Source organism: Pelophylax lessonae (genome assembly GCF_965119305.1).
Source record: "Pelophylax lessonae genome assembly, chromosome: 13".
Lineage (NCBI taxonomy): Eukaryota > Metazoa > Chordata > Amphibia > Anura > Ranidae > Pelophylax > Pelophylax lessonae.
Window position 1 is genome coordinate 189,795,901 of NC_138780.1, and position 22,368 is coordinate 189,818,268.

The 22,368-nt window shown below is 44.4% G+C and overlaps 1 protein-coding gene across 2 annotated transcripts in view; it reads right to left on the reverse strand.

The window, feature by feature from the left end:
* Nucleotides 1–21,620, reverse strand: part of FOXN3 (forkhead box N3) — a 312,655-nt gene extending 291,035 nt beyond the window's left edge. For both annotated transcript variants that reach the window (XM_082242801.1, XM_082242797.1), the window contains exon 1: nt 21,434–21,620. The gene's annotated coding sequence lies outside the window, so the exon portion shown is untranslated. The remainder of the gene's footprint in view (nt 1–21,433) is intronic.
* Between the last annotated feature and the right edge of the window lie 748 nt (nt 21,621–22,368).

The window sequence follows — 22,368 nt, forward strand, 5'->3', positions numbered from 1 at the left end:
CTGATGGGGACCCATACGGCAGTGTGGACCCTGATATAAGGGGGGTGGAGGACTCTGATGGGGACCCTGATGTAAAGGGGGCCGGGTTTCTGATGGGAACCCTGATGTAAAGGGGAGTCTCTGATGGGGACCTTTATGGAGGGGAGTGGACACTAATAGGGGGGAGGGGCTTTGATGGGAACCCTTAAACAAAGGGGGCACTCTCAAATAAGGACAGACTCTGATAGGGACCCTGATGTAAAGGGGAATCTCTAATGGGGACCCTTATGTAAGGGTGAACCCTGATAGTGGCCATAACGCCGTTATTTTTACGGGGCGGGCGGTCCTCTTTCACATAAAAGTGGTCCAAGCAGCGGATTTGCTGCGGGATCACTTTTATGGGGGGGGCAGGAGAGGTAACCCCCCCCCCCTCCCCCTGCTTCGCAGTCGTTTTCCCCACTTACCGGTTCCGTCAGTTGCAGAGAAAAACAAACAATCCGGTCCTCTCCCCTCCTAGGCAGGGAGTCGAGTGAGGACAAGCTGGCCCCCACTCCACTCTTTGGCGTGCAAAATTATTCAGCCCCTTTACTTTCAGTGCAGCAAACTCTCTCCAGAAGTTAAGTGAGGATCTCTGAATGATCCAATTTTGACCTAAATGACTAATGATGATAAATAGAATCCACCTGTGTGTAATCAAGTCACCGTATAAATGCACCTGCACTGTGATAGTCTCAGAGGTCTGTTTAAAGTGCAGAGAGCATCATGAAGAACAAGGAACACACCAGGCAGGTCCGAGATACTGTTGTGGAGAAGTTTAAAGCCGGATTTGGATACAAAAAGATTTCCCAAGCTTTAAACATCCCAAGGAGCACTGTGCAAGTGATAATATTGAAATGGAAGGAGTATCAGACCACTGCAAATCTACGAAGACCTGGCCGTCCCTCTAAACTTTCAGCTCCTACAAGGAGAAGACTGATCAGAGATGCAGCCAAGAGGCCCATGATCACTCTGGATGAACTGCAGAGATCTACAGCTGAGGTGGGAGACTCTGTCCATAGGACAACAATCAGTCGTATACTGCACAAATCTGGCCTTTATGGAAGAGTGGCAAGAAGAAAGCCATTTCTTAAAGATATCCATAAAAAGTGTTGTTTAAAGTTTGCCACAAGCCACCTGGGAGACACCAAACATGTGGAAGAAGGGGCTCTGGTCAGATGAAACCAAAATCAAACTTTTTGGCAACAATGCAAAACGTTATGTTTGGCGTAAAAGCAACACAGCTCATCACCCTGAACACACCATCCCCACTGTCAAACATGGTGGTGGCAGCATCATGGTTTGGGCCTGCTTTTCTTCAGCAGGGACAGGCAAGATGGTTAAAATTGATGGGAAGATGGGTGGAGCCAAACAGGGGAGGACTGGCAAGGGGGGCAGGGTGGCAATTGCCCCCCAGGCCACTCTGAAAAGTGGTAAAAACTGGTTAAAAGGCCTCACTCAGGCCAGGGCTGGATTATTGTAGGGGCCAGACACTGTATACAGCTGCAAGTCCGAAACCAGGTGGGCATGGATGGTAAGCTGATTCGATGGTTCAAAGGGCCACTTGACTAGACTTGCCCCCCAGACCTAAGGCTGCCAGCCCTCCCCTGGAGCCAAATACAGGACCATTCTGGAAGAAAACCTGATGGAGTCTGCAAAAGACCTGAGACTGGGACGGAGATTTGTCTTCCAGCAAGACAATGATCCAAAACATAAAGCAAAATCTACAATGGAATGGTTCACAAATAAACATATCCAGGTGTTAGAATGGCCAAGTCAAAGTTCAGACCTGAATCCAATTGAGAATCTGTGGAAAGAACTGAAAACTGCTGTTCACAAACGCTCTCCATCCAACCTCACTGAGCTCGAGCTGTTTTGCAAGGATGAATGGGCAAATATTTTAGTCTCTCGATGTGCAAAACTGATAGAGACATACCCCAAGCGACTTACAGCTGTAATCGCAGCAAAAGGTGGCGCTACAAAGTATTAACTTAAGGGGGCTGAATAATTTTGCATGCCCAATTTTTTAGTTTTTAATTTGTTAAAAAAGTTTAAAATATCCAATAAATTTCTTTCCACTTCATGATTGTGTCCCACTTGTTGTTGATTCTTCAAAAAAAATTACAGTTTTAGATCTTTATGTTTGAAGCCTGAAATGTGGCAAAAGGTCGCAAAGTTCAAGGGGGGCGAATACTTTCGCAAGGCACTGTACATATATGTGTAAATACAATATATATGCATAAATACACACACATTTTTCTATGTTAATCTCCACTTATATATATATATATATATATATATATATATATATATATATATATATATATATATATATATATATATATATATATATATATATATATATATATATATATATATATATAGTTTGGGGGTTCAAAGTCATTTTCTAGCAAAAAAACTGATTTTAACTTGTAAACAAGTGTAAGAAATAGGCCTGGTCCTTAAGCGGTAAATAAAAAAATAAAAAAAGACAGTTATTTTTCCAGTAAGATGTATAAATGGCAGTCAGACTGTCAAAAGTAAAATAAAGCTTCTCCATTACAAAGCATTGCGGAGGGCCTAGCCAGCGTGCGGCGCGGGAAGGGTTAAGAGGACGGAAGGCAGTCACGGCTCATGGTTCCCATGGCGACAGGTCCCTACTTCTCGGGTTCAGAAAGCAGCCACTTCCTGTGTCTAAATTTTGCAGCCAATCAGCGGCCGGTTTGCTGTTCGCAGACAACAGGCCCTGTGAAAATATGAAGTGCGTCCCGGCGTCTAGCGACAGAGCGCCTTCGCACAACTTCCCCGTCTTTCTCTCACACATCTGCTATTGTCATCTATAGAAGCCGCGCAACCAAATTAATACGAATCGGAAAGTTAATTTCGAAAAGCGATATAATGAATTGGGTGTCGTTCCCCCAAAAAAAAAAACACACAACACACTTTCCTAGGATCACATAGAAGCAGTGTTGCCAACCTACCAGATTAAAATTTACTGACACAACACCCAAAATTTACTGGCACAGCCAAGTTTTTACTGGCATTTCCAAAACGTACAAAAATTTAATTTTTAAGTGCAAATTTCAGTATTTGTGCTACAAGCAAGTACAATATGCAATTATTGTGATTTTGGGGAGATTCCAAAGGTAAAAAAGAATATATATTTTCTTTTTTATGCATTTTTTTTTATGAACTCCCATTAAACTTGCCGACCAGACTTTTTCTGTCACTTTTTGTTTACAAGTTTAAAAAAAAAAATGTATATATATATATATATATATATATATATATATATATATATTTATTTATTATTAATAATAATACTTAGACCCCATAAACAACATTATATAATGTATATATATATTTTTTTTAGCAGAGACCCTAGAGAATAAAATAGCGATTGCTGCGATTTTTGTATATCACACGGCATATGCACAGCAGTTTTGCAAATGCAATTTTTTGGGGAAAAAAAAAATACACTTTAATAAATTTGATTTTTTTTTTTTTCCAACACAATTTTTTTTGTAAAATGTGGAACTTGATGTTACGACGAGTAAATAGATACCTAAACATGTCATGCTTTAAAATTGCGCACGCTCGTGGAATGCGGACAAATTGTGGTACTTAAATAATCTTCATAGGCGACACTTTAAACGCCTTTAGTGCCAGTTCACACACATGCGATGCGGGAACCCTGCAAATCCACTGTGGGCTCCCGCATCGCACTCGACTCGCACCCCCCCATATTGCTGCCTTTGCAGCTTAGAGGGGGATGGCAGTTGGAAGGAGGTGGTAAAAAAAAAAAACGCAGCTTAACTTCTTTTACCACCCCCCAACCGCAAGTGTAAACTAGACCTAACTGTACCTGAAAAAGGCTTGTAAACTCGTACAAATAAACCAGTGAAGTGACTGGCCTTAGGTAAAAACAAATCCTCCTACATAAGTTGTACCCGTTTATGTGCAGTCTTCTCTTCATTTGTTCAAAGTCCAGAATTTATACAGCTTGTCTGAGCCGTCAGAAAAAGGGGAGAAGAGCTGAAGTTACACTTTGCAGAGCAGAGTGAGGAAAGCTCTGAGAGCTGATTGGAGGAAAGTGACACGCCCCCCCCCCCCCTTCACACAGGAAAAACACTGAGTCTGTCAATCACAGGCTGTGTTGGTATAGCTCCCTCCCCGTCACCATTCTTTTTTTGGATTCAGGAAAACTTGTCAGAAGCGATTCAAATAGCAGAGGAAGGAGGCAGCAGACAGACATGACACTTAGTGCTCTGGATTGAGACAAGTACACACTATAGAGCAGGGGGGTCTTCAAACTACGGCCCTCCAGTTGTTCAGGAACTACAATTCCCATCATGCCTAGTCATGTCTGTGAATGTCAGAGTTTTACAATGCCTCATGGGATGTGTAGTTCTGCAACAGCTGGAGGGCCGTAGTTTTGAGGATCCCTGAAAATCCAACGTGTTTCAGGGCCAAACCCTCTTCATCAGGGCTAAAACATAAATACAAATACAATGAGGGATTTGCTTTGTTCATATTTCATGTCGGAGGATTACAACCACTTTAACTCCAGGCAAAAAGCTAAAATTCAGAAAAAGTAGCTGTGTTACCCACCAAAGGATTTGTATTTCTGTCCATCCAGTTCCGAGAAGTACACAAATCTGCCACACCGCACTTCCCTGTCTGGCAGGACAGCAGACTGGATTTTTTCTCTGCTGCAGATAAATTATAATTGTGGATCAGATCCTATCCCTCCCCCAGCCTGTGGCAGAAAAGACAAATTCACGAGTGTTCAACACTTCTGCATTCCCAGGGACGGGCTACGGTCAGGCTGCTCACATGAAACAAATCTCCACTTCGGTGTGCAACGCATGCAACTTAAAGCCAACACATACACCATTAGTGCCCAACTCAAATGGTGAAAAAAGTCCAAAACCTCTTTAATTGTTTAGAAAATGTTAATCTAAAAAACAGTGATCTTCAAACTATGGCCCTCCAGTTGTTCAGGAACTACAATTCCCATCATGCCTAGTCATGTCTGTGAATGTCAGAGTTTTATAAAGCCTCATGGGTTGTGTAGTTTTGCAACAGCTGGAGGGCCGTAGTTTTGAGGATACCTGATCTAAAACATCCAACGTGTTTCAGGGCCAAACACCCTTCATCAGGGCTATAAAATAAAAACAAATACAAGGTTGAGGGGTATAGAACTGTTTGCACATAAACGTCAACAAAAAGGGGGAACCATGCACGTCTTTTTTGGATAATGCCCAAAAGTTTTGGCTATTTCTCACTAAAAGCCACCGAATGGGCATGATGGGCAGTTGCCCGGGGGCCCCACTTGCCCAGCAACCCAGCCCCAGCCAAGCATTAGTCCCGATTCCCATGTGCATCCCACCGCCAAACTCAGCAGGTGTCCCAGGAGGGAGAGGACGGCTGTCTCTCCTTCTGGCAGAAGGAACAGGTGTCCCAGGCGGCTTGCCTGTGGGGATACACGGCTGAGCTGCAGAGAGGGATCCAGTGTGCTGAAGACAAGCAGAGCTGTGGGGACAGAGTTTCAGGAAAGCATTCTGAGTCATGAGTACTGCAAACTACCACTGGGGTCTGCCTAGAAGAGGGGACCACTCCGGAGAAGGTCAGAGGGATCCAGGAGCTAGCTAGCCGGTGTGGAAGTGTAGCAAAGGGGGTGCCAGTGTATGCCCTGAAGAGTAAAGGTGGTGCCAGTGGTTGGGCTCTGAAGTGTTAGTGTTGGGAGCTGCAGCAGTATCTACAAGTGGCTACCTCAGTCAAGGAGGACTGGAGGAAGCAGTGCAAAGGACTTTTGAGCTAAAGGAAGCGTCACAAGTCAGTTTCAGTTCAGTAACAGCAAGTCAGTGTTCATAAGCGCCAGCAAGCGTTGGTCGGCATTCAGCCGGCACCAAGTCAGCGCTAGAAGGAATTAGTTGAGCCAGAGGAGTATCCCACTCATTCCCTTCTCCTATCCAAGTTCCGAAAATAAAATAAAAACTAAAAACCAAAAATGCCGGACTGTTCATTGTCTCAGTTGTCAACACTTGGGCAACCAGCTTAAATGTGCTGTTGGCGTTAGCAGTAACCCTGGCAGACCCATCCCCAGCACCAATGCTGGATATTCTGCTACATTAGAATTAAGGTAAGTTCTCTTTCCTTTGATGTCACCTCCTGGCGTCTGCAGATGATGAAATCAGAATGGAAGATTCAACGCTGGTTTATCAATCATTGGTTACTGGACCACTAGAATTTACTGCACACAGTCCCCATAGGGGCTGAACTAGTTTGCTATCTGGAGATTAACAATACGAAGACATTGTATCAATACGTTGCAAATTAGATACTTGCCAGCAAGGGATTCATTTCCAGATAATAAACAATTAGTCGTCTCCTGGGTTGTTTAGGCCTTTGGTAAATCTAAGAGCGTCAGAAACACTTTTGGTCCTAAAACTGATTTTTTTCCGCTTTGGGGCTCAAATGGTAGAATATTTTTTGTCCTCGTCTTCAACTTCTTGATGCTAAAGCCGATATGTTAGCAATCTAAATTTATTGTGGACTACACATACCCTGGGAAGAAATAGGGAATGCTGGCACCTTTAGAGCAACCAATCCCATGATTCCACTACAATTTGCAGATTTGGAACAAATATTGGCACCTGACAATAGGCACACTGGTACCTTTGGAGCACCTAAAGCCATCAAGATTCCACCACGATTTGCAGATTTGGTACAGATATTGGCACCTGACAATAGGCACACTGGTACGGCACCTTTGCAGCACCTAATGCCATCAAGATTCCACCACGATTTGCAGCTGGCAATCGGCACACTGGCACCGAATGCCATCATGATTCCATCAGGATTTGCAGATTTGTTATAGATATTGGCACCTGGCAAAACTACTCCATGCATCCCTAAACAAATCCTCAAAATTGTTTTTGCTAAAATTCTCATTATACCAGCACTGTTCCCTTGCAGAAGGTCATCTCTGTCAGCAGATGGCCCTCCGCCAGCAGGGTAAATGATGTCCATTGCCATTCAACTCACTTTAGGTGAGCCCAGGCTATAATGGACCTGCCCCCTGGAGATGCATCAACATGGTGGTCTGAGAAAGGAGTTCAGATGACACATGGCCCCAACACAAGATCCTCCAATGAATGGCGGATGACCTAGTCACAAGTTCCTCCAACAAATGACAGATGACCCAATCACAAGTTCCTCCAACAAATGGCAGATGGCACCAACACAATTTCCTCTAACAAATGTTGGATGGCCCCAATACATGTTTCTCCAACAAATGGCAGATTGCCCCAATACATGTTCCTCCAACAAATGGCAGCTGACCCAATCACAATTTCCTCCAACAAATGGCAGATGGCTTAATCACAAGTTCCTCCACCAAATGACAGATGACCCAATCACAAGTTCCTCCAACAAATGGAAAATGGTCCCATTACAAGTCCATCCAATTAGCAAAGAGTGTCACCAGCACACCTAAATGCTCATCCAGAGCAACTTTAGTGATCACATGAATACAGCAAAGTTTTGGAGCAACTAAGAGGACTTATTGCTTGATCAAGGTGTCCTGTTACTGGCTCCCATATTTGGCTGGACCCATGTGATCAGTAAATTTGCTCAGGACAGGGGCAGACCTACCCTTTTTTTTTTTTTGCAGACTGTGCAACTGCACAGGGGCCCTCTGGGACTGTCATTTACATCAGGGGTCTCCAGATTTTCTACACAAAAAGGGCCAATTTACTGTCCTTTAAACTGTAGGAAGGCCAGATAGTGGCCAGCGGGAGAAGTAAATGTCCTGGTGTCAGTGGGTGTAAACAGTGCCCCATCATTAGTGTCATTGGGAGGAATAGTGCCCCATCATTGGTGTCATTGGGAGGAATATTCCCCCATCATTAGTGTCATTGGGAGGAATAGTGCCCCATCATTGGTGTCATTGGGAGGAATAGTGCCCCATCATGGGTGTCAGTGGGAGGAATAGTGCCCCATCATTGGTGTCAGAGGGAGGAACAGTGCCCCATCATTGGTGTCAGTGGGAGGAACAGTGCCCCATCATTAGTGTCATTGGGAGGAATAGTGCCCCATCATTGGTGTCAGTGGGAGGAATAGTGCCCCATCATTGGTGTCAGTGGGAGGAATAGTGCCCCATCATGGGTGTCAGTGGGAGGAATAGTGCCCCATCATTGGTGTCAGTGGGAGGAACAATGCCCCATCATTGGTGTCAGTGGGAGGAACAATGCCCCATCATTGGTGTCATTGGGAGGAATAGTGCCCCATCATTGGTGTCAGTGGGAGGAATAGTGCCCCATCATTGGTGTCAGTGGGAGGAATAGTGCCCCATCATGGGTGTCAGTGGAAGGAATAGTGCCCCATCATTGGTGTCAGTGGGAGGAACAGTGCCCCATCATTGGTGTCAGTGGGAGGAATAGTGCCCCATCATTAGTGTCATTGGGAGGAATAGTGCCCCATCATTGGTGTCAGTGGGAGGAATAGTGCCCCATCATGGGTGTCAGTGGGAGGAATAGTGCCCCATCATGGGTGTCAGTGGGAGGAACAATGCCCCATCATTGGTGTCATTGGGAGGAATGGTGCCTCGTTGTTGGGGGGGGGAATTATGCCCGATCATTGGTGTCATTGAGAAGCATAGTATCCCATTGTTAGTATACACACACGGTATATACAGCTGTGGCCAAAAGTTTTGAGAATGACACAAATATTAATTTTCACAAAGTCTGCTGCCTCAGTGTTTTTAGAGCTTTTTGTCAGATGTTACTATGGGATACTGAAGTATAATTAACAGCATTTTAGAAGTGTCAGGCTGGGTTCACACTGATGTGAATTGGATGCGGGTTTCCCCACATCTAATTTGCATGCTATGAAAGTGTGCTTGGCTCTCAATGAAGCCGGTTCACACATCTCCGTGGCGGCTGCTGAGCGGATTGCACAAGGGTCCTGTGGGTCTTTGGCTCTGTTTCAGATCCTAATAAAGGCACAAATTTGGGCCTAATTTGTCCCTGAAACAGAGAACAGGGATGCACCGGACCCCTGCTGTGAGCGGCATCCGCACCAGGCACCTGCTGTGAGCAGCGTCCACATGAAGTGTGAACCCAGCCTTAAAGGCTTTTATTGACAATTACATCAAGTTTATACAAAGAGTCAATATTTGCAGTGTTGACCCTCTGTAATTCCCCCTGGCATTCCATCAGTCATCTTCTGGGCCACATCCTGACTGATGGCGGCCCATTCTTGCATAATCAATGCTTGGAGTTTGTCAGAATTTGTGGGGTTTTTTTTGTTCACCCGCCTCTTGAGGATTGACCACAAATTCTCAATGGGATTAAGGTCTGGGGAGTTTCCTGGTCATTGACCCAAAATTTCAATGTTTTATTCCCCAAACCACTTAGTTATCACGTTTGCCTTATGGCAAGGTGCTCCATCATGCTGGAAAAGGCATTGTTCCTCACCAAACTGTTCTTGGATGGTTGGAGAAGTTGCTCTAAGAGGATGTTTTTGTACCATTCTTTATTAAAGAGGTTGTATACCCATATATATATATATATATATATATATATATATATATATATATATATATATATATATATATATATATATATATAATATATTTTTTTTTGTAACCTGAAAGAGAAACCCATAATGAGTTAGTATGCACCGCATACTAGCTCATTATGAAATACTTACCTTAGAACGCGCCCCTGCCGTGCCGCCCGCTTACCTGTATGACGGGCGACATGTCCCGTCGCCCATCTTCTGGGATCGTGGCATCCGGCCATCTGATTGGCCGGAGCCGCGGTGACGTCACTCCCGCGCACGCGAGCCGACGGTCACGGCACGGGACTCTGAAGGCACCAGCGGCCGTTCCTTTAGAGCGCATGCGCCAGTGACGTCACTGGCTGCATGTAAGGTAAATATCTCCTAAACGGTGCAAGTTTAGGAGATATTTAACGTACCTATAGGTAAGCCTTATCAAAGGCTTACCTATAGGTAAAAGTGTCAGAGGAGGGTTTACTTCCTCTTTAATGGCTGCAAAATTATGAGTGAGCCTACTCCCTTGGTTGAGAAGGAACCCCACACATGAATGGTCTCAGGACGCTTTACTGTTGGCATGACACAGGACTGTGGTATCGCACAACTTTTCTTCTTCGGATGCCCAAAACATTTAGAAAGGGGATTCATCAATGACTTTACCCCAGTCCTCAGCAGCCCAATCCCTGTACCTTTTCGCAGAATATCAGTCTGTCCCTGATGTTTTTCCTGGAGAGAAGTGGCTTCTTTGCTCTCCTTTTTGACACCAGGCCATCCTCCAAAAGGTCTTTACCTCACTGTGCGTGCTAATGTACTCACACCACCCTGCTGCCAGTCCTAAGCAAGCTCTGCATTGGTGGTGCCCTGATCCCGCAGCTGGATCAAGAAGGGTCCTGGTGCTTGCTGGACTTTCTTGGGCACCCTGAAGCCTTCTTCACAAATGCAGGGGGAATTTTTTTTAATGGGATTAAGTTCGTTTTCTGATCCCTCTTATTACATTCTGGAGTGAAGGCAAATTGCCATCATAAAAACTCAGGCAGCAGACTTTGTGAAAATTATTATTTGCGTCACTCTCAAAACTTTTGGCCATGGCTGTAGGTGTGTATAATAATATTATATATATAAAATTTTTTATTTTTAACATGTCTGACCCAACATGAACAAGCTCAGGTCTCCATTTCTCTTCTCTTCCCCTTTATATTCTATGATCTTTTGTTCAAGGGCTCCCCCAGCCACTGCTCATGTATTGTCTTACTGCCCATATGGCCTCAACTTGCCCAATGATACAGGTAATATTAGTGTATCAATTAATAAATAATTATCTACTAATCAATCTAATCACCGGACATATTAAAAAGGATTGCACACATCCCCTCAATCATCAGGAACAAAAGAAAATACACCTATTGATGGTTTGTACAAAAAAAAAAAAGCAAATACTCAGCGGATCGCTGTGACTCATGTTTGCGCCCACTCGTGTTTTAATAAAAGTACCTGTGACTAATTTAGAAGTTCGCATAAGCCATTTATAACTCGACTCGAAACATTCTATTCAGCTGATTCTGGGATATTTAGAGCATTTTGGAAAACGTCAAAAGATTCTAAAATTACATCCACTGTGTTAGGAGTCTACTAATGGAATCCACCAAAGTGTCTGAAAGAAGGACTGTCTGTGGAGCAACAAATCAGATTTTATTTTGTATGGAGCTGACAGCGATGTACAGAGAACACTGAGCTGGTCGCATCAGTTTTTGCACCAGAGGAGCTTACACTCTACTGTCCCCCCCACAGTCTCACGCTATTATTATACATTTATATAGCTGACCTATACCGCAGTGCAGCACAGAGAACACTAAGCTATTCAGATCAGTCCCTGCACCAGAGAAGCTTACACTTTAATGCCCCCACCACAGTGACACACTATTACTATTATTATACATTTATATAGCGCTGACATATACCGCAGTGTTGTACAGAGAACACTAAGCCAGTCACATTGGTCTCTGCACAGAGGAGCTTACACTCTAATGTCCCCCCCACAGTCTCACGCTATTATTATACATTTATATAGCTGACTTATACCGCAGTACAGTACAGAGAACAGTCCCTGCACCAGAGAAGCTTACACTTTAATGCCCCCACCACAGCGACACACTATTACTATGATTATACATTTATATAGCGCTGACATATACCGCAGTGCTGTAGAGAGAAAAGTAAGCCAGTCACATTGGTCTCTGCACAGAGGAGCTTACACTTCTGCACAGAGGAGCTTACACTCAAATGCCCCCCCCCCCCCCCCAGTCACACACTATTATTATAATACATCGATTTATCTCTGACATATACCGCAGTGCTGTACAAAAAACACCGAGCCACTCACATCAGTCTCTGCACCAAAGGAGCTTACACTCTAATGTTCCACGGGAACCTGGAGAAAGGCGTGCTGTCTGTCAGTCTCTGGGTGTGTGACTTTTCTTGCTGTCCTTTCACGTCCCCTAGATTTTTATAAGATCAGATTTGTGGAAAAATGCAGCATGCATGGGATAAATGTGTAATTTTTTCTCAGCCTGAGGGTATGTTTAGGTGGAGGTTAGAGCTTTGTTGTGCATAATAATAGCAACAAAAAAACAACAACATATACTGTATCTTGGTTTGTATGTTTTATTTACGTTTTCTGCCTAGTTTTTTGGGGGGTTTTTTAACTTAAGTAAGCTACTTTTTGTTTGTTTATATAGAATTTATTTATTCTGTGTATATATATATATATATATATATATACACACACATATACATATACATACATACACACACTAATAGAATATATATTCTATATATATGTAAATATGTTTTTATTATGTTGTATCTTTGTAAGATTTTAAATAAACAAAAATTGACACTATAATGTTCCTACCACAGTCCCACAACTAATATATGTTTATATGGCGGTTACATATTCTGTGGACGGTACAGAGGTGGTGTATGGATTGGCTGTCAGATCCTCTTATCACACGGGGTCAGAAGAACACACAGCATAATATCGCCAACACGCTAATGTGGTCCTCACTATCCATCCCACTTGTTCCATACTGAAGAGGATATCTGATGGCCGTGAAGTCAGCCAAAGTCCATACTCAAGCAGACTACAGGTGGGGAATGTGGCCATGACCTTTCTGAGTGAGAAATCTGCCCGAGGGGGGGGGGGGGGGGGTACCTTTAGAGAACCGGTAATGACTGCCTGAAGGCATGCATTTAGGCAATCTAAAATTATTATTTTGTGCCAGCTTAAATATCAAAATGTATAGTTGACCCCTTAATAAATTTTACTTTCTTTACCAAAAGATGTCCACAGAGCTAAGAAGTCCACTAAGGTCAAGGGCTGGCTTCACATCTATGCATTGCAGTCATGGAAGTTTTACTGCTGTGCTGCGCAAAGATGCACATGCTGCGCCATGACGCACATGCTGCACCACACAATGACGCACATCATAGTGGACTGCATTCCTCTGCTGCCTAAGAAGTCCACTAAGGTCAAGGGCTGGCTTCACATCTATGCATTGTAGTTATGGAAGTTTTACTGCTGTGCTGCGCCGCGCAGACGCACGTGCACCACGCAATGACGCACGTGCTGCACCACGTATTGACGCACGTGCTACACATCATAGTGGACTGCATTCCTCTGATGCCTAAAGATGTCCACAGAGCTAAGAACTCCACTAAGGTCAAGGGCTGGCTTCACATCTATGCATTGCAGTTATGGAAGTGTTACTGCTGTGCAAAGACGCACATGCTGCGCCACGCAATGACGCACGTGCTGCACATCATAGTGGACTGCATTCCTCTGCTGTCTAAAGAGGTCCACAGAGCTAAGAAGTCCACTAAGGTCAAGGGCTGGCTTCACATCTATGCATTGCAGTTATGGAAGTGTTAATGCTGTGCTGCGCAAAGACGCACATGCTGCGCCATGACGCACGTGCTGCACCACGCAATGACGCACGTGCTGCACATCATAGTGGACTGCATTCCTCTGCTGCCTAAAGATGTCCACAGAGCTAAGAAGTCCACTAAGGTCAAGGGCTGGCTTCACATCTATGCATTGCAGTTATGGAAGTTTTACTGCTGTGCTGCGCCACGCAAAGACGCACATGCTGCGCTGCGCAAGGACGCACGTGCTGCGCCGCGCAATGACGCATGTGCTGCACATCATAGTGGACTTCATTCCTCTGCTGCCCTGCATTTAGAATAGGTCTCAACTCAACACACAATAACATGCCCAACAGGATGTACACATCAAGGAGCCCCAACAATTGCTGTCCCATAAACTTCCTGAGATAATGCCGAAGTTGCAAACTGTCTCTGAGCTCCTGAGTGTGTATAGCAGCATCATGGGGCATATTGGCATTTAAAGGGGTGTATTAACCCCTTGGAGCCGGCGCCTCCTGGTCCTTTAGAATGCCGGGAAGTTATGACTGCTGTGATTGGCTGTCACCAAAGTCAAACAGAAAGCTCTCAATCACAATCAGCGAACTGGAGCTTTCCGTTAGCCGCCGGTAACTGGAAAGCATGCTCTTGGCACAGCTGTTTTTGCAATATTGCACACAAATATGCGAATGCTTGGCACCAAGGGGTTAATACAGAAAAAAAATGGCAGAGTTATTCTTCATGTACATTGTTTTTTCTGTGTGCATGCGGGCGAAATCGAAAGTTATATGGCTATTTTCTCTCCAGGTCGAATGTCTTTCAGTCCCACAGAATACTCAAAAAAAAACACCAATTAAATCTCAAAGAAACCCAATAAGTGTTAGTAGCGCAGGCGGAATTATGATCTAGGGCTGAAATGAGTGAACCCCTCAAGACAGCACAATAAGGCCCGTACACGCGTAGCGATTGTCGGCCGTAAATATTCGGCCGCCGAACGATCGGCCGAATGTCGGCTTGTTAGTATGATGCTTCCGACAACCGACCGCGACTTTTCGGCCGAACAGAATCGGGTGTGCAGGCAATAAAATTTTTGTTGGCCGTCACCAGAACGGCCAATTGTTTGCCAGTCAGTACAGAATTCGGCCGACAAACATCAGATGAGCAAGACTGGGCATGCTCAGAGAAGAAAAAACACACGGAAAGTTAACCATCACATGACATCACTTCTGCAGTCGGCTGTTGTTGGCCGACAAAATTCGTGTGCGGTCTTTAGCACTTTTCAACCGACAGGACAGCACCGGACAAAAGACGGCCGATCGTTCGGCCAACATTCGGTACGTGTGTACGGGGCTATACAGTCCATGAGGAATAAAGTCTCTTGTCTATATATTACTGAATATCTTCAGTGACAGGGTAAAGTCGCAGAGAATCTTGTATGTGGATCAAAACACGCCTCTTATCTCCTACACCACTAAGGCACCAATCATGGACAAGATGGCAACTCACCAGAGCTCATGCCCATTCACTCACATGGATAAAGGTAATCGGGCAAGTATGATGATCTCCACAAAAGGCTTGGATCCCAATGACTGTATCCAGTATAGATGATAGCACCTTGGGGTATCTTCTAATACAGCACACACTTCTTCTATGTCTCTCCTCAGTCCAATTGATGACCACAATGGGGGAAAGAAACAAAAAGGGGCCACAATAGTGTGATACTGTTTTTAGAGCTGGTTATTATTAAATACCAAAGAAAAATGCAGTGACAGCTATTTCCGGTGACAACACAGACACACAGGAAACCAATGCGCGGACCAAAACACCTCACACGCCTCCACCACTGTGACACCCGATGTGATAAAGATGGTAACTCACCAGAGGCACAGTCCCATAGAATAGAGTGAGTCAGGAAAATACTGCATTCTGGCCACTAGATGGAGCTGACGATCCATGAAATTAGGATTTTTTTCCTATGATCATCAGCTCCATGCAGTGGCCATAATGGGGTATTTTCCCAATTCACACTATTTTGTTTGCATGAAAAACATTTGAGCTGCAGAGAAAATTGACTAATGTTTGTTTTGCAGGATGAAAAGGCTCCCAAATCTTTTTATAAACAGCCTCCAAAATTTGTTTATACCAAAACCTTTTTTTTAAATATTAATATTATGATTATTATTATTATACAGGATGTATATAGCGCCAAAAGTGCGCTTTACAACTTTAGGGCAAGCAACACAGTTACAAAATATTTCAATACAGGAGGAATCAGAGGGCCCTGATCCTTAGAGCTTACAATCAATAAGGAATGGTAGAGACCTGAATTGGATTTTATTTACTTAACAAGTTTTTTTTTATGTTTTCCTGCCTAACAATGGGTGTCCCCAATGGAAGAGTTCCTCCCTATTCCTGTTCCACTGATCAGACTTGTCCTGACACGCTTCCTGCTGCACAGCCATTCACTAGGAAGCTCGGTGTGCTGCCGTTTCTCCTCCCCCAGCTCTTATACAGCTGAGGGAATGTGGTCAGTTATAAAATAAAATAAAAAAATAATAAAAAAATAGTATTTATAATGTTTTTTTTTATATCTATACAAAAATATTTTGTCTTTCATTTTAGGCCCTTTCACACTCCTGCGACTTGGGACTGCAAAGTCGCATAACAAATCGTACCCCATGATTTCCAATGAGTACCGATCATATCTATGCAACTTCAAAGTAGCCCCTGCACTAAGTTAGTCCAACTTTCATGCAACTTGAGGTCCACAGACCTTTAAGATTACCAGGCATTGCTTCAAGTCGCATCAAAGTCACATTCAATTTGCGACCTGAAGGTTGTACAAGTGGGAAAGGGGCCTTAACCCGAGTGGGTTGTTTTACAAGGGGAGTGTTTACAAACACTTTAAGCTTTGAAAATGAAAGGTAGAAGCTGATTGGTTGCCATGTACAGCCGCATCAGTTTTTAAAAATAAATTCCCCTCCTCCTGTCTCTCAGCTCCTGAGTGTACAATTACTATCAACTAACCCCCCCCCCCATAGTTAAGAGTTTTTCTAATTTTATTTTTTTTTTAGTTTTGGATATAGTATGGCCCTTTATAAGCCTTGGCTCACACTGCTGGAACTTATGCGACTAGCGACACAAAGTTGCATGATAAATCAAAACACTTCATTTGAATGGGTGCGGTCTTAATCAATGTTAAGTTGCAGGGAGACAAAAAAAAAAGTTCCTGCACTACTTTTGTGTGACTTTGGTGGGATTTAAGTGCCAGAAACTGCAATGTTAAATCACAAAAGTCGCAAGCAAGCTGCACAACTTCTAGTCCCACAGCAGGACCCCCTTCCTGCCCTCTTGTACCCCCACCCACAGTGGGGGAATGCCAGAGCCAAGTCACAAGGGCAACCTTAGCAACCCTGGTAGTTCCACCATTGGGCCCACTATATGTAGGAACATAGCCCAGTCTTGGTCCGACTGTATAAAAGGTATATAGCCCCCCTGTCAAGTCCCACTGTATATAGGAACGTAGCCCCCTTGTCTTGGTCCCACTGTATATAGGAACGTAGCCCCCTTGTCTTGGTCCCACTGTATATAGGAACGTAGCCCCCCTTGTCTTGGTCCCACTGTATACAGGAACGTAGCCCCCTTGTCTTGGTCCCACTGTATATAGGAACGTAGCCCCCCTTGTCTTGGTCCCACTGTATATAGGAACGTAGCCCCCCTTGTCTTGGTCCCACTGTATATAGGAACGTAGCCCCCTTGTCTTGGTCCCATTGTGTATACAGGTACATAGCCTCCTTGTCTTGGTCCCACTTTATATAGGTATGTAGTCCCCATCTTTGTCCCACTATACATAGAAACATACCCACCCTTTCTTTGTCCCACTGTATGTAGGAACATAGCCACCCTCTCTTGGTCCCACTGTATAAATGGAAGGTAGTCCTCTGTCTTGGTCCCACTGTATAAATGGAAGGTAGTCCTCTGTCTTGGTCACACTGTATGTAGGAATGTAGTCCCCGGTCTTGGTCCCACTGTATAAATGGAAGGTAGTCCTCTGTCTTGGTCCCACTGTATAAATGGAAGGTAGTCCTCTGTCTTGGTCCCACTGTATAAATGGAAGGTAGTCCTCTGTCTTCGTCCCACTGTATAAATGGAAGGTAGTCCCCTGTCTTGGTCCAACTGTATAAATGGAAGGTAGTCCCCTGTCTTGGTCCCACTGTATAAATGGAAGGTAGTCCCCTGTCTTGGTTCCACTGTATAAATGGAAGGTAGTCCCCTGTCTTGGTTCCACTGTATAAATGGAAGGTAGTCCCCTGTATAAATGGAAGGTAGTCCCCTGTCTTGGTCCCGCTGTATTAATGGAAGGTAGTCCCCTGTCTTGGTCACACTGTATGTAGGAATGTAGTCCCCTGTCTTGGTCCCACTGTATAAATGGAAGGTAGTCCCCTGTCTTGGTCCCACTGTATAAATGGAAGGTAGTCCCCTGTCTTGGTCCCACTGTATAAATGGAAGGTAGTCCTCTGTCTTCGTCCCACTGTATAAATGGAAGGTAGTCCCCTGTCTTGGTCCCACTGTATTAATAGAAGGTAGTCCCCTGTCTTGGTCACACTGTATGTAGGAATGTAGTCCCCTGTCTTGGTCCCACTGTATAAATGGAAGGTAGTCCCCTGTCTTGGTCCCACTGTATAAATGGAAGGTAGTCCCCTGTCTTGGTCCCACTGTATAAATGGAAGGTAGTCCCCTGTCTTGGTCCCACTGTATAAATGGAAGGTAGTCCCCTGTCTTGGTCCCACTGTATAAATGGAAGGTAGTCCCCTGTCTTGGTCCCACTGTATAAATGGAAGGTAGTCCCCGGTCTTGGTCCCACTGTATAAATGGAAGGTAGTCCCCTGTCTTGGTCCCACTGTATAAATGGAAGGTAGTCCCCCGTTTTGGTCCCACTGTATATAGGAATGTAGCCCCCTGTCTTGGTCACACTGTAAGTAGGAATGTAGCCCCCTTGTCTTGGCCGTACTGTATATAGGAACGTAGTCCCCTGTTTTGGTCCCACTGTATGTAGGAACATAGCCCCCTGTCTTGGCCGCACTTTATGTAGGAACGTAGCCCCCCGTCTTGGTCACACTGTATGCAAGAATGTAGCCACGGTGTCTAGCTCATTCCTGAGATGAAATAAGTAGTATGGGATGTGTAGTGTGCATAAAGCAATGTACATGACCGCAACTAACATACACTGCTCATTACAAACAAACAGAAGCGAGGGGGAAAAGAAGTGGTTCAGGAGCTCACAGAGGAAATTACAAAAAAAAAAAACACAGTAAGAAACAATTTCATGAAAAAACGATTACAGGGCCGTTGTAGTGGATGTGTATGGAGTATTTTGGAGAATAATGATATGGTTCAGGGTCACTTTAGGCCCTCATCTAACTGGTCTCTAGAAGTTGTGTGGAGTAATAGTCTGCAGCATCCCCCCCTCAGACAGGATCCTTTGGAAGTCATTTCCCAGACCCCTGGGCTGCAGGCTCTCCTCACTTCCAGGATGATGCGTATTGATTAATAGATTAGCGATCTCACGATAACCCAAACACGGCTCGCCAAAAGCAAACTGCGCCTCCAGCTTGTTAGAGCCGCACAGCGTCCCTCGCAGCGGTCATCACCACACGGCGTCCCTCGCAGCAGTCATCACCGCACGCCTCGCCGTCAGCTGCTACAGCAGCAAATATAGTACACAGGGAGTACAGGAAAATCTGCTCCGTCTTCCGCTTCGGTCGGTTCATTTATTTCTTTTCACAGGGAGTTTTGTCGGCAGGCGCCCCCGTCAGGGAAAAGGGAACTGGTAACGCGGGGTTAAGCGCCAACCGTCCAGGAAAAAAAAAAAATCCCAGTCTGTTTGGGAGAAAAGCCGTCACCGCATGTCGAACGATTGTCAACAGGAAGCAGACATGCTTCTGACATATATGAACGCATCCTGGGGGCCATCTTGATTCCAATAACAAAACAAAAAGAAAACTACAAACTCCTCTCCTTATCCATGTCACCACTGGAGAACCACAACGCCCAGCATGCCCTGCCGACCAGAGGGATCCTTCCAAAACTCCATAAATAGATGCTGGGACTAAATAGAGTCGGCGTGTTTACAGCCAGCCGCAGATCGGTGATTCATATAGCGCCATCATCTGCGGTGGCGATGTACAAAAACAAACATTTGCCAGATAGGTTTCATAAGAGCAGCTGGGGCCACAGGATGGGGCTTAGGGTGGAAGAAGTACTCAGCAATATTTCTTTTTTTGGGGGGGGGGGGGGCTGAACACATCCAAAAATGGGACCCTAGGGGTCTCCAGCCAGAGACATACAAGACCTTGGGGCGCTGCCATAAGGTAGAATACAACGGCTTGGGTTGTCCATACTGGAGATATATACAGTATACTACTATAGGGTGGATATACAGTATACTACTATAGGGGGGATATAGAGTATACTACTATAGGGGGAGATATACAGTATACTACTATACGGGGGACATACAGTGTACTACTATAGGGGGGGATATACAGTGTACTACTATAGGGGGAGATATACAGTATACTACTATAGGGGGAGATATACAGTATACTACTATAGGGGGATATACAGTATACTACTATAGGGGGGATATACAGTATACTAATATAGGGGGGATATACAGTATACTAATATATGGTGGATATCCAGTGTATTACTATAAGGGGGGATATACTGTATACTACTATATGGTGGATATACAGTATACTACTATAGGGTGAATATACAGTATACTACTATAGGGGGGATATACAGTGTACTACTATAGGGTGTATATACAGTGTAATACTATATGGTGGCTATACAGTATACTACTATATGGTGGATATTCAGTATACTATTATAGGAGGGGATATACAGTATACTACTATACGGTGGATATACAGTATACTACTATAGGAGGTGATATACAATATACTACTATATGATGGATATACAGTATACTACTATACAGTGGATATACAGTATACAACTATATGTTGGATATACAGTATACAACTATACGGTGGATATACAGTATATACTACTATAGGGGGGATATAAAGTGTACTAATATATGGGTGGATATTCAGTATACTACTATAGGAAGGGATATACAGTATACTACTATACAGTGGATATACAGTATACTACTATATGGTGGATATTCAGTATACTATTATAGGAGGGGATATACAGTATACTACTATACGGTGGATATACAGTATACTACTATAGGAGGGGATATACAGTATACTACTATACGGTGGATATACAGTATACTACTATAGGAGGGGATATACAGTATACTACTATAGGAGGGGATATACAGTATACTACTATATGGTGGATATACAGTATACTACTATAGGAAGGGATATACTGTATACTACTATACGGTGGATATACAGTATACTACTATAGGAGGGGATATACAGTATACTACTATACGGTGGATATACAGTATACTACTATAGGAAGGGATATACAGTATACTACTATACGGTGGATATACAGTATACTACTATAGGAAGGGATATACAGTATACTACTATACGGTGGATATACAGTATACTACTATAGGAGGGGATATACAGTATACTACTATACGGTGGATATACAGTATACTACTATATGGTGGATACACAGGATTTCCTATAGAGGAAGCCAAGGACTGATACAATATAGTCCATTCTGATGACATAGTGATACAATGTAGCAGGAAAGTGATACAATGTAATGCTGCAATGGGGGGGAGAGATCCAACCAAAGCGATCCAATTGTTATCATTGTGTTTATGAAAGTGATACAACGTATTAGCAAACGATAACAACGTAACACTCCGTCTAGAAAGTGACACCAGGGGAGGTTCCGTTCCCATACACAAAGCCACGTCACCCACCTTGCAATCGTCAACGTCTGGAGAGTCGCGTCCGCCTGGGCCGCCTCTGGGCAGGTTGGGGGTTATATCCGCACACTTGTGGCGTCCATCCCGGCGCTGTTTTTCGGGAATGATTCGGGCAGACACGGTGCAGCCATAACCAAGCCTGTACTAAGAGGGAGAGAGCTTGATGTGTGCTGCCTGCAGGCTGGCCCTCCTCCTCCTGGGTCCGCCCTGCTCGTCCGCCCTGCTCTGCTGCCATGTGCTAACAAGCCTTGCCTGCAATCATCGCTCATGTAAGCTTTGTGCAGACGAACGCTGAATCGCTTATTGTGCGTTTCTAGCGTTCGCCAACTACCGTATTCTTCCAACGTCTGAACTCAGTTTTGCAACTTTGGCTTATGTTGGTAAAAACTGTATATACACTATATTGTCAAAAGTATCGGGACGCCTGCCTTTACACGCGCATGAACTTTAACCCACTTGCCGACCAGAAGTCGTACTTTTACTGGGGCAGGTCGGCTCTGTCCCGTGAAATGAAGTACCTGTACGACGCTTCGTCAGACAGGTAGTGGCGGCGCGCACATGCGCCGATTCACGTATCTGCGATGACAGACATCGCATATGATTCACAGCGCACTTCTCTGCAAGTCACATGCAATGTCCGTGCGATGCAAATTCAGCCATACAGATTGTTCGCATCGCATTCGGACACAACTCGCACAGGGTTTGGGTCAGCACCAGAATTGGATCGTATAGGTGTTCACACGTATGCGATCTGATTCATGTCCGAACTGACAGTTCGTTCTGTGATATGCAAACTGATCTGGGGGTGTCATTAACTTTGTATTGACACCCCTTAGCGATTTGCATGTGACAGTTTGAACTGCCTGCGAGTTGAATGCGATGCGGAAACCCGCAGTGGATTCGCTGGATTGTGATACCACATATGATTC